The 14,291-nt window shown below is 35.1% G+C and overlaps 1 protein-coding gene across 3 annotated transcripts in view; it reads left to right on the top strand.

Moving 5' to 3' along the window:
- LOC106870405 (cadherin EGF LAG seven-pass G-type receptor 1) overlaps positions 1-14,291 on the top strand; it is a 538,322-nt gene that overhangs the window by 191,692 nt on the left and 332,339 nt on the right. The gene's annotated exons all lie outside the window — the stretch shown is intronic.

Raw genomic sequence — 14,291 nt, 5'->3', positions numbered from 1 at the left:
GACATATCTTATTTTCTATGTTAATTGTTATTCTTCGATGTTGTGAAATGTCTTACAACGGAGCAGTGTTGTCTCGTGTTTTGCAATTGTCGCAAAAAAGATCGAAAGCTAAACGTCTCTCATTCAGATTCTATATTCATCTCATTACGGAGTTTTCCAATTATATTAATATAAATTAATACGTCTATCCTCATTTACCACAGGGATTTGGTTGAGAAATTCCTGTGATAAATGAATCATCTCTATGTAGTTTTCTGATAGGATGAATAATAGAGTCATCGACACATCGCGGCCCACAGCAGCGAAGTTTCCACAATCGCGTATTTTCTTAATTGTCTCTACTTCGCGTAGAAAATACACGCCTCTGCGCCGTCTTTCACGATCAGGTGCCTTCGTATTTCTCTCTTCACTGATCCAATGTTCATGGGTGCGAGCACGTAAATCTATAACGGAAATGCGCAGCCTCGCGGCACCGTGAGATGGTCGCAAGTGACAGTCGATGCATTCTGTGAAGCTAAAGATTGCGAGAGATCGCCGGAATGTGTTTTCGCAGGACAAACATACTCTTCAACTGATTGCCAACCCGTGTTATCGCAGATCAATCCGTGATAAATGTAATAGAGCTTACTGTGTTACCTTGGTTCACCGTAATAAACGAAGTAGCATCATTTATCTTTTACTTATTTGAGCTATCAGGCTGCGGCCATATTGTGGCGCCACCTTCAAGAATTTTAGTCGAATGAATCGACCCAACTACTTATAATCTTTTAAAGCCTGGTATTTATATTTTATTGATTGCTTTTGCCGAACCATTATGGGGATATAAACACGCAAACACCAGTTGTCAAGCAGCGGTGGGAGTTAAACATAGACAGAAAGACACACAGACATATATTTATATAGATATATATACATACGACAAGCTTCTTCCAGTTTCCGTCGATCAAATCCACTCACAAAGTTTTGATCGGTTCGAGGTTATGGAAAAGACACTTACCCAAGGTGCCACGCATTAAGATTGAACCCGGAACCATGTAGTTGAGAAGCAGACCTCTTATTACACAGCCACACTTAGAAAATATTAGAATAGGAGTTGCTATGTGGTAAGTAGCTTGCTTACCAACCACATGGTTCCGGGTTCAGTCCCACTGCGTGACATCTTGGGCAAGTGTCTTCTACTATAGCCTCGGGCAGACCAAAGCCTTGTGAGTGGATTTGGTAGACGGAAGCTGAAAGAAGCCCGTCGTATATATGTATATATATATATATATATATATATATATATATATATATATATATATATATATATATATATATGTATGTATATGTGTGTGTGTGTGTGTGTGTGAGTGTGTGTGTGTGTGTGTCTGTGTTTGTGTGTCTGTGTTTGCCCCTCCCCGAACAACGCTCGACAACCGATACTGGCGTGTTTATGTCCCCGTCACTTAGCTGTTCGGCAAAATAGACCGATAGAATAAGTACTGGGCTTACAAAGAATAAGTCGCGGCGTCGATTTGCTCGACTAAAGGCGGTGCACCAGCATGGCCGCAGTCAAATGACTGAAACAAAGTAAAACAGTAAAAGAGTAAAGAGTATACACTAATATAGAAAATATAGGTGGTCATGAGTGGAGCGTCTTTGATAAGAAGGGTGTTCTACGAGGGTTGAAATATGGTTCAACAACAATAACAAGAATAACCATTTCCATGCCATTAACGTTGGTATTTATGCTTTATTGAAACAGTAAAAGATTTATGTTTCATTGTAACGCTGAAAGACATATAATCTTCCTTCTGTCTAAAAGCTGACGGTGTCGGAGAAAGTGAAGAAGGCTGCCTGCATACGTTTTAAACTAAAGTAAATTCTTAAGTTGTTATTCTATAACTTCAAATTCGTACTCGATAACGTTTTTACTCAATAAAATTCTTTCGTCCTGTCCTTTATTACAGTCAGAAAAAGTATACGTGCATATGTTAAAATGGTTTTTGCAACCGTCAACGGGCATTAATCGAAGTAATTCTAGACAATCTCTTTTTCCCCTCTTCCAAATCAATTTTTGTTTATCTTTTATTTCACACTATTGAATTTCCCATTTCTCAAGAGAACCTTACCATTATTTAGCTATTCTTTATTTCCTAAATTATTTCTCGCGAAAAAATCGCGTTGAATATTTTATATTGCTATTTATTTCTTCTTATACATTTCAATGGATCCATTTTCCAATATTTTTCTGCAATGTGAGATAAACGGCAGATTAATAGTAATTTCCAAGTTATTGATTGTTTTCTTTTGTGTGTGTTTTTTCTTCTTCTCATTTTGTTTGTCAGTATAATTTATTTGTTTATTATGTGTTTATTTATTCGTTATCAGATTGATAGATTTTCTTTAGTTTTGGAATTATTTAACATTGATAAAAGTCTTTTGAATGATAGCAGTAATCTAGATGCGTATTAGTTTGGTCTGCCGATTCGAAGAAACCTTAATCTCTCCTTCATTGCCAGATCTGATATTTTAGTTTATTTCTCCTGTCTAATTACACATATTAGGATATACGACATATCTTTTTTTTTTGTTTTCTTTATTGATTACTTTTTATTGATTCGTTGATTGTTAACTTCGATATAGATTTAACGGCATGAACAGTTGAAAGGAAATGGCTAATCCATGACTGATATCAGCAGCTATGTTTATCCCATCATTGAGTCTTAGATTCTTAAAGAAATCTTGCAACATCCTGCTTTAAATGAATTCCTTATGAGGCAGAATATATTTCAAAAATAAATAATTTAGAAACGTGCCAAACATTGGCTTACGTTATAAATTGCTTGAAAATAATTATTGCTCTTTCATACTTATTTGTATATATTCTCAAAATCTTACGAACAATTTCACTTAAAACAATGTTACTAATAACTACTAATAATTATTTCAAATTTTTGCCAAAAGGGCAGCCTGGAGGAGGTGGAGATGAGTCAGTTATATCGACCCCAGTGTTCAACTGGTATTTATTTTGTCGACCTCGGCGGAATTTGAACTCAGAATGTAGCGGCAGACGAAATACCTATTTCTTTACTGCCCACAAGGGGCTATACACAGAGGGGACAAACAAAGACAGACAAACGATTAACTCGATTATATCGACCCCAGTGCGTAACTGGTACTTATTTAATCGACATCGAAAGGATGAAAGGCAAAGTCGACCTTGGCGGAATTTGAACTCACAGCGCAAAGACGGACGAAATTCCGCTAAGCATTTTGTCCGGTGCGTTTACGATTCTGTCAGTTCATCGCCTTAGACTCAAATAGTATAAACTAACAACCGCTCATATTACTAGTTACTTGTAAGACAGCGATCTGGCAAGGTGGTTAGCACGCCGGGCGAAATGCTCACAATATTTCGCTCGTCGCTGCCTTTTGAGTTCAAATTCCACCGAGATCGAATTTACTTTTTATCCTTTCGGGGTCGATAAATTAAGTACTAGTTGTGTACTGGCGTCGATCTAATCGACTGCCCCCCACAACCAGCAAATGTCCATCTTTGTACCTATGGTAGAAAGGATAAAACTAGTTACTAGTAATATTACTAGTTTTACTACCAATATGAAACGGCAGTATAAAGCCAAAATAGCTGCTGTCATATCTTCTTTTTGCCTGTTTAAGTTATTGGACTGTGGTCATGCTGTGACGCCGCCACGACGAGTTTACTTTTTTAAGACTGATACTAATTCTATCGGTCTTGTTTTTCGAACCGTTAGCTTACATGGATTGTCAAGTGGTGGCCTTCAAACACAAATACAAAGAAAAATGCACAGACATACGCCATCGCGCACACATATACTATACTATTATATATATATATATATATATATATATATATATATATATATAATTTATAATATATATATATATATATATATATATATATATATATATATATAAATGCATGCATATATATATATATATATATTTCCTCAACAAACAAGATGAGGACAAATATCCGTCAAATGTAAATAATGTCTATGAAGTCAGTATCGAATTAGCGCTGCCAAATAGGCGGCGCCAAAATGGTTATGCCAGAACGTCTCATGCCCAATGTAATAAGTGTGATTAATACACGTTGTGTCGGGTCAACGGTAGGTGTTCTTATGATATTACATGTTTGGTAGAGCTAGAAAGAGAGTGCTATAGATAACAATATGTGTTGAGTAGATTTTTCCAGAAAAATATTAGATCAGGAGTGATACAATTAGTGCCGGGCACAATAAATTGCAATTTTGTGTTAAATCCTTTTACATGTTTATTTCAAATCCTGTCGATGTCGATTTTATATGTTTATCTTCTCTGCTCTACAGAATATGCTTCAGCAACATATTGTGAGTCAAGTGAATCAAATTATTCATCCCCTATAAATTTCTGGCCATTTGCCAATGTCAGAAGCTATTGTTATTATAAGATGTATATAAATTATATACGTTGACTAATGAATATAGAGTCGACGTTTTCCTGGCATCAACGTTCTCTAATGCAGATTATTAAAACATCATAGCATAATAAAAAGCAGCGGGTAATGGATGAAAGTGTAATAATTGTTTGAATTGTCTTAGCTCTTGTATGTGAAGCGCTTCGAATGTAACACTCTCCCGAATTAATTATAATCTGATATGACATGTTAAAATTCTAAAATTAATAACAGGCATCTTACTTGTTTTTCAAGATATCAAGGCTTGCTAATAGGTGTTCAGACCTGACAGAATCGATTTTCCTTTGATGATTCAGGCAAAGAGATGCAGTATTGTAAAATCGCTAACAGCTTATCTTTGTGGCTACGCAGGTACAAAATGACTACCTAGGTGACCTATCCTTTTGCTAAATGAACAAGTTAATCTATAAATCATTAGAACACATTCATTATTAATCAATACGTCATTAACAGATACATCAATCAGTTTATAATTAGACAAATAAAGTAAATTATTTTTAACGGGGAAACTCGAATTAGATACAGCTATGAAGAATAGCTTGCAGAATATCGAGTTAAATAAAGACTCTTTGAAGGAATAAAATTCTAAGGCTGCCTGTGGGGCACGAACTCTTATCTTCAGTAAACACGATAGACGTTCTAGCTATTGCACTAAAGAAACCCTTCCAATTGTATGCATCTATTTTAGAAACGTTGTTCTTTCAAGCGCGTATTATCATTTAATTGGTTCATTTATTAGATTGTGACCATGCTGGAGCGCAGCCTTGACGATGTTAGTCAAACGAATAGACCCTAGTGCTTATGTTATTTGAAGCCTGGTACTTATTCTATCATTCTCTTGTATCGAACTGCTAAGTTATGAAGACGTCAACACACCAACACCAGGTGTCTGGGATTCACGGTCAAACGGCTCGGTGTTATTGTGCGAAAAATTACACAGATGTGTAGAATGATCCAGTGGTGATGCTGGGCTTTGTAGTTTTTTCATAGCTCCCATGGTTACCGAGATAATTTACTATAATAACACTGTTCTGTTTATGAATGAGAAACGAAGGGTTGATAGATGAATTCAGGAAGGAAAGGGTGATGTGATATTTTTTCATAGTTCCCACGGTTGCGAGATAATCTACTATAATAATACTCTTATGTTTATGAATGTGAAAGGAAGGGGTGAGCGTTTCAACTCTGTGTGAATATATGTGTGTATAGACATTGAGGTATGTGAATGTGTGCGCGTGTGTGCGTGTGTGTGTGCGTATATATATATATATATATATATATATATATATATACAACGTGTTTCTTTCAGTTTCCGACAACCAAATCCACACATATATATTTGGCCGGCCCTTAGTTATAGTAGAAGTCTGTCTTCCTAAGTTCACACGCAGCAGAATTGAAACCAGAACAATGTGGTTGCCAAGGAAGCTTCTTACCACACAGCCACGCCTTTGCATTATGAACATTTAGAAACTCCAAGAGATATGAAGTAAATCATTATTTTTCAACTAAAAGCAGATACAACCGTAAATAATATCATGTAATAGAATATTTGTTTAAAATGCCTTGGATGGAAAAATGTCGACGGCTGCATGTGGAAATACATTCAAATGAAATAAATGAATTTATATGTTGGTGTATAATGAGAAGAATAATTTGAGACAAGAATTTCTCGTTCGATCCTTCATCAGGACATACATTGAGATTAACTGTTCACGTGACGCATAGATATATCAGTTTATGGTTATATTTGGTAATTGATTTACGCCGGTACATATTAGCAACTATCCTTGTGTTACTATATATATATTGCTGCCTAATTAACAAGTAATAACATTAACATGCCCACTGATTGATTCAATTGCTATAACTTTCTATTATGAATGACGCATTAAATAATAGCAGCTTTCTATCATGTTTCAATACCACTGAACAGTTCTTCATGAATTGTTAGGTCTCAGGTTACCAGCCAAAACTAATCTGATTATCGCTATACAGTCATTAGCGAATGTGCCGAGACTTTGGCGAAGTTGCCTCATTCTCCATAATTAAGTCTACCTAGTTATACACGGGCATCTAATCACTGTTAGTAAAGTGATATTGTATGTGCAATGAAATTTTTATTTAGCCGAATATGGTTTGTTTACCGTCAGTCTAATTAAAAGCTACATTCAATCTGCTATTAGTAATTACTAGTATTTCTACATTGGACGTTCTCTATGTCTAACAATAGATTTATTTGCATTTGTGTTGAATGTGCAATTCTGGTTTATTGTTAATGTGCATACGAGATTGTCACATAAATTCGTTCATTTTTTTCATTTATTTTAATCATAGATTTTCATCAACAATTTTAACAAATTAGTCAACAATATATTCTACTTCATTGTTCACGACTTCTTGCCCAAGTTCCACGATATTGCCAACACTTTGACGGTAAAAATCAACGGGGCTTGACACAACACAAACGTCTTGGGCGGCTTTGGCAGATGAGGAAACGTCATTCAAAGCGAAGTGAAGTAAGTGTCGAAAAAAGCTCGGCATTTTCTAGTTGGCTTTTCTAGATAGCAAAAGGGACTGACTCCTACGTAGCTCAGATACCAAGAAACCACAAAATGGCAGAAATTCAAAAGTTGGTGTTCATATGAACTCTCCATATCCTACGTAAAATACTGTCTATGTAATATCAAACTAAAAAAAAATAAAACAAACTCATAAATTTCATGTCTTCTTAAACATTCTCCAGAACAATATTATGTGCAAAGCTAAATATATGGCACTGTAGGCATAACACCAACATGAAGTTCTAACTTGTTGTCTCTTGAGGTCTCTGGGTGAGACTTGGAGCCAACTTGAACAAACACAAAGCAAATGTTAACTATATAATAATAATAACAACAACAACAACAATAACAATAATAATAATAATAATAATAATGATGCAATACCAGGCATTGGCTCTCATGGCTTCTAATCTTAAATGATTAGAAGTGTTATTATGTACATGTTTTGCCTTGGTATAAAAAGATGGAGCAGAGCAAATACCACGGATTCACTTGTCAGTTTCTTGATCTTAGCCGGTTGAGCATATCCGTTAGTGGCTGACGATACCTGCGTCTCTGATCTCGAGCAGGAATAGTTGGAGATCATCATTGCCATGTGTTGAGTGGAATTCTTTGGGCTTTGAATAATTCACCCCTAGAAATACGTCTTTGTTCGTTGACATAGTGTATGTTGTTCATGCAATATCCAAGTTAAATAAAGTTGAAGATAATTGGGAAACGACTTCAATGCAAATATATGCTCATATCCTTAAGCTATTTTGGTAGATTATCACTGATTTGGAGAGAAAGAATATTACTAAGTGATTTGACACCGGAATATTAAAAGGTGTCAGTTTTATCATTCATGGATGCGACTTGATGGTTAGATGAATGTAAACCGGATATTGAAAGCCGGAACAAAATATGGCAAAGTATTTAATGCGATGTTGTGGTACATCAATCAATTGGCCGCCATTCTGTCTCTCATAGTTTTAAACGCAGCATTTATATTTTCCGAAGTAACGGTCAAATTCTGGAAAGCAAAATTGACTCTTCTAAATGTAGTAGAGTGAATTTAGGAACACCATTTAGGCACAGTCTAAAACTAATCGAACAGACATATATGATTCTTAGTGCTCTAGCCTTGATCGGTTTCGGAATATCCAGTATTACATCTTCTAATTTACATTTAAATTATAAGACGATAACTTGTAATTTAAAGGAAGTCTATCTGTTATCTCTAGGACCTGTTCTCTGTTGCTTTGTGAACGCTGAAGTTCATGATAAATGTATTTAGTAGGGTCATGTATCGCTTCTGTCATTACACTGTTTCTTGTACACAATTATCTGCATTGGCATTTCAATATATTCAGACTTTACCACGGGAAAGATTAATAAGATATGTTAGATTTAGATGGAGTTCGGAGCGAAGATGGAGATCAACGTGAGATTAGATTTTAGTATCTTTTAATTGATGTTCTTATATAGGAAGTGGTAAATGCCAAAGTGAGAATTAATTTTAATTTAATATAAAGGCCGAAGAGAGATTTGAAAAGATGTTATGGCAGTCGTTTAAAGTGTTGTAATATATACCACAAAGTTATGGAGATAAGTAAAAATGAAAAATGACAGAATGACAGAGTTTATATGGTGAATTAAAGTAATTGTATTGCGAGGTTATTAAGAAAGGTTTTGAGTCAGTCTAGACTCGGATGATATAGTCATTGGAGAAGAAATATGAATCTGAGGTCGAAAATACAGGCAAGATAAAGACAACTTAAGAAAACACGAATTAATCAGTTAACGAATCAATTTTGTATAAGGGGATGTTGTAAATATGATAACAAATATAGCGTGTAAAAAAGTACTCTTCTTTCAAAAGCACACAAAGACTTCGTTAAAACATTTATTATTTGGTGTCATGACTTTTGTCGCACCGACTGCGACCAGGTCACAAATATTGCTCTGCTGCGACACAACCTTTGTCAATTTTTTTTTGTAATGGCTAACATGTGTCTCCCACACCGTAATTATTTTAGTTTCAGTTACCAGTCTCAGATCAACTTGTTTGCCAGACAATTACGGCTCTGAGATCTGTGAGCTGGTTTTAAGACAGAATTTTTATAAGAAGTTCTTGTTAAAAACTTAAATTTATATGGATATTACTTTGGGGGGTAATGGCAACATAGTATTATTATTATTGTTGTTGTTGTTGTTCTTCTTCTTCTTCTTTTTCTTCTTCTTCTTCTTCTTTTTCTTCTTCTTCTTCTTCTTCTTGTTATTATTATTATTATTAGTAGTAGTAGTAATAGTAGAAGTAATAGTAGTAGTAGTAGTGGTAGTAGTATACTGGTAGTAGTGATAGTAGTTTGGGGGCTTGCGCTGTAACAGTGCGAAAGTGCATCCGTCATTTGTTGGTGGCTCCTACTCCTGGCGGATGACACTATTGCACCATTCATTCGAAAACCTTCCAATCCAGGAGTCTGGGTCGTCGTTGCTGATGATGGTTTACGAAGTCGAAGTGCAAAACCTACTTCGACCACCTTTAGTCGTCTTTCACGGCAGCAAGAAAAAAGCGTTGGTGGAAATTAAGAAGATCATAAGAATATACCATACTTAAAGCAGTATGTTTCGGAAATATAAAGAAATTGTAATTGAATCCGACAAAATTCTGATAAAATATTGTTTTCCGTAGAAATATTGGATTCTGTGTCTGAGAACAAAAGGAAGATGTTTTAATTTCTACTGAAATTTTGAAAGTTATTTATATAGAAATAACATCACTGTTTGAGTGTAAATTATTGAGTGCGTTTGAGGGTTTAGGGAACAGAGCAAAAATAAAATAATCATTGAATTAAATATTAAGGTACAAAAATACTCAGTGGGTGGGTGGAGGTTGTAAAAACCAACTATATGAAAAGTGACACCCTGTTCTTTGAAGAAAGATTCTAGATTTTACACCATTACTGGATTATAGGAATTAAGCAAATAAATGGTAAACTATCTAATATTTATTTATTTCAGACTCTCTCATGTTGAGGATCGATTCTGCTAAATGAAGCGCCTTAATTACTAATGATTGTGTGACAGGCGAGAACTATGTTCTTTAATATGAAACTATTGATATTAAATGTACTGTTTATAATTTTATTGAATCGATTACTTCCTGGTTGTTCTTCCTTAACGATAACATTGACAGCCACCTTTGCTAATTATATCTAATGATTAATTATTAGCGACGGAAGCAGTATTAATACCGAAAGGTAATCTTTATATCCAACTAAACATGGATGGCTTGTTAGAACGCCGACTAATGTGTTAATATCCTTGAGAAATCCTCTCTTGTAGGCGCTTGGTGCATAACAATACACACATAGATTGTAGCAGAAGAAAATTGTCTGTCATGGGCCCGGGAATTTCCATATCACATGATTTCGGTCTACTAAAAGTCAACAGTGGGAAGCGCTGGTAACAGCATGTCAGGCAAATATCGCGGCTACTATATAGAGAATAGCTATCGGACAGCCTTTAGAAATAAAATGTTGCCCGTATTTTGTAGTTCTAGACATTATAAGGGAACGTGAGTAAAATATATTGAGAGCAGGATAATAAATCTGTTTTAAATATCAATGCATGAGCAGGAACTGAAGCTAACGGGATGAATTATCGGCTTATAGAAATTTACGGATTATATAAGCTATTTCGAGACTACTTTTTGCAAGGATTAAAATTTAAATGTTAACGTTAGAAACTGGTAATTTATTATAGTTTGATTATTATATAACAACTATTAGTGTGAGTTAATAAGCGTTAATTGAGGCAGCAAGTACGTTTTAATAAATCAAACTGAGCTAAAGGGGATTTTAAAAATTCGATGCGTAAGCTAACAGAATTTTGTCTGTGAGGATAAGGATTAAGTTTATAATAGTGATATGAGGAAAGGCATTTGTCAAAGCAATAATATATGGCTTTATTGTGTTTATTAACGGTAGCTGAAAAGAATTGCAATCTCTTTGAAGTGCAAAGATTACAAGTCCTTTGCTTTTCCGGTATATGACTTATATAACTTGTCGTCCGTTTCAGATTGTGTGGTAAATTATTGATTTTCATTTGTAATGACTCGGGATAGAGGAGCTGCTTCATTATATATGTCAGTGTTTCTAAATGTATGCGCATGATTAGTGGAGCGTAACTTAAAAGGTGTAAATGTGTGACAGGTGCATGTGAGAGAATGATTAGCTTGTAAGGTCCATTAGTGCATTTATTGCTAACCTGACAATTAGATATTAGGTGATATGCATTCCGGTTAATGCAAATATAAATGTCGGTAGAGGATGGCTCGGTGGTTTTAGATTGTAATGTTTAGACGACGTTAGAGATTGGGTGTGATTAGGTGTAGAGGAATGAGTTTGTTTTATTGTACACCTATTAACAGCAACATAATGCGTAACGAGAGATAAACTAATCCGTTTTACTTTTCCTACTTCAGGTTTTGTTTTTGTGTTGGTGGTTTATTAAGAATGAATTCAAATAGTGAATATTTATTTAAAACACTTCTCGTAAGGGTTTCGTTATGAGATGTTGGAGTCTGCTTAATGCTTTGCTTATCACCAGAAAGAGGCCGTAAGGAAAAATTGTAATTCATAAAATTTTACTTAAACTTACTTCCAGTATATATATGTGTGTGTGTGTGTGTGTGTGTGTGTATGCGTGTGTGTGTGTGTGTGTGTGTGTGTGTATGTTTCCGTGTGCATGTGTGTTTGTGCGTGTGTATGTACATATATATATATATATATATATATATATATATATGCGTGTATATAACTTTATGTTTATACATGTATATATATCTTATATTTCTCAATCTAGCTATCTACACACACAAGCGCGCGCACACACACGACATATGCTTTGTCCGTTGGTGTTAAGGAGCAAGCATTTATTTTCGTGGGGAGGGAATTCGAAGTATAGCGTCGGACAAAATATGTTGTAAATTAGTTTGATTAGTAAACTAATTAGATAAAAAATAATCTACACACAGTTTTTGCAGTCCAGCGACAGATAAAGAGATCGTAGTGTAAACATATTGTTGATTTTTACATCGACGCTAAAATTGTATTTTTATCATTTAAAAATTAAATAACGTTTCTATTACATAAATCAAATTCTGTTGGATTGTAGGTAAATGCTTTTTACACTAGCATGGCAACCAAATTGCCTGAAAGTTTGCAATCCCTTTAAATCTGTTATATATTCTTATATTTACATCTGCTATGTATTCTGTTTGATTAAACAACACAACAAAGAGATTATTTTTCTGATAGTGAAATATTTATTAAATTACATTAGACATCTGGTTTATATGTACACAGTACTTCCATCAATTACATTGTTTAACATATAGGTATCCGTTCTAATCTATCTCGATCTACTTTTATTGAGGATGTGGTTATATTTACATCTTATTCTCGTGTGGTTTATTTTGCTTATCTTACTCATTATATTCTTGCTTTCGGAATTATTCAATGGTGCTGGCGTGGTTGTGTGATAAGTTTGCTTCTCAACCACATGATTCCAGTTCCAGGTTCAGTCCTACTCTAGGACAAGTATCACTTACTATTGACCCAGGCCGACCGCAGGCTTGTCTTAGTGGATTTGGTAGACGGCAATTGAAAGTCAGTCATAAATATATACATATATGATATAAGTAAAAAAATTCCTAATTTACAGGGAAAAAATTCAATTTAATTATTTATCAAAATTAAATTAAATTTCACAATATATAATATATAAATATATAATTTAGAGAAAATATTGTAAAATTCATAATGAGTAGGAGTTTCAGTGCTGCCTCAAGGGCTGGATAAGATAGCAGGAGAAGCTTGAAGTCCCACTCAACATCTGTATTACAACAGCTTTCTCTAACTTCAGTCCTCAATCTTCTGATATTCTACCAATAAATATATCGTGTTTACTCTTAAATTTTCTTTGAGATACAAACCTCAGTTTAACACTCACACAGACGTGCAAGCATGCATAGATACATGCATACATGCATACATACATACATCTTTCTTTTTCTTTGCGCCCTTATAAAGCCTAGCCAGGCTCATGGGCCCGGTTTCTCGGTTTGTATGGCGTATGTGTTCCTCCCCCCCAGCTGGACGGGATTCCAGTCCATCGCAGCGTTACTCAAGAAATAGGAAGAACGAGTGAGAGAAAGTTGGGGCGAAAGAATACAACAGGGGTCACCCCTGCCGGAGCCTCGTGTTTTCGCTCAATAAACACTCACAACGCCCGGTCTGGGAATCGAAACCGCGATCCTCCGACCGCGAGTCCACTGCCCTAACCACTGGGCCATTGCACCTCTACTTACAAATATACATACAATTGCAAACGTCTCGAGTCAGCTATCGTTGTCTGGGACTGAGAAGGTATCAGCTACTCTACAGATTTGAATATTTCTTCGAAAATGAAAGAGAAAGTAGATAACTACGGACAACGGCTTCGAAACCTCCAACTTCTATATCCAGGTTATGAATACACATTTATACCAATGATAATGGGTGGACTTACTTATGTCAATAAATGCTTAAGTGGCAATTCTGGATAAGCTAGGGTTTTCAGAAAAAGAAATCAACAAGCTAATACTCGCCTGACAAATACTATCTCTAGGTGGAACAATAAAAATATGCAAAACTTTTCCTAAGTTCAAAATGAGAATGTGTTTTGTTATTTACATTTCAAAATTGCTGCTTTGTATCTTTGTCGGGAAACGGATCGTTCATTACAGAGAAATTTCGAATAATTAAAAATAGAAGAGTACCTGTAGGTAGTACAGGTTTGTCAAAGTAGATTCATTTCCCAAAGTTACCCATGGCAGTATATTTGGCCAAAGTGTCTTATTGTGGAACTGAACATGTAGTCTGTACTTGGAAAATAACGTTTTTCCAGACCTACATCAAAATGTTTACAAACAGAAAATATAAACAAGTGTGTACCTTTGGAAATGAAGACAAAAAAAAAACCATAGAATATCACTTAACCCCGTCACGCCGTATTCCCGCTATGGTAGAAACAGGTTAAGATGATGAACACCACTCGTAGAAAAAGAAGATACCAGCTGGTTTTGTCCATTAGTTTACAAGCAATCGTTACTCTTGGGCTGTATATGTAACGGGTTATATTTTGCTCAGAGCCCAGGTAGAGGGTAAAGTTAGACAAAGAGGGCCAGGTCTGAGAGGGATAAATTCAAAAACCTACCATAA

The sequence above is a fragment of the Octopus bimaculoides genome, chromosome 4 (genome assembly GCF_046866305.1).
Source record: "Octopus bimaculoides isolate indiv1 chromosome 4, ASM4686630v1, whole genome shotgun sequence".
Taxonomy (NCBI): Eukaryota; Metazoa; Mollusca; class Cephalopoda; order Octopoda; family Octopodidae; genus Octopus; species Octopus bimaculoides.
The sequence above is the reverse complement of the archived record's forward strand: the minus strand, read 5'-3'. Positions and strand labels throughout refer to the sequence as shown.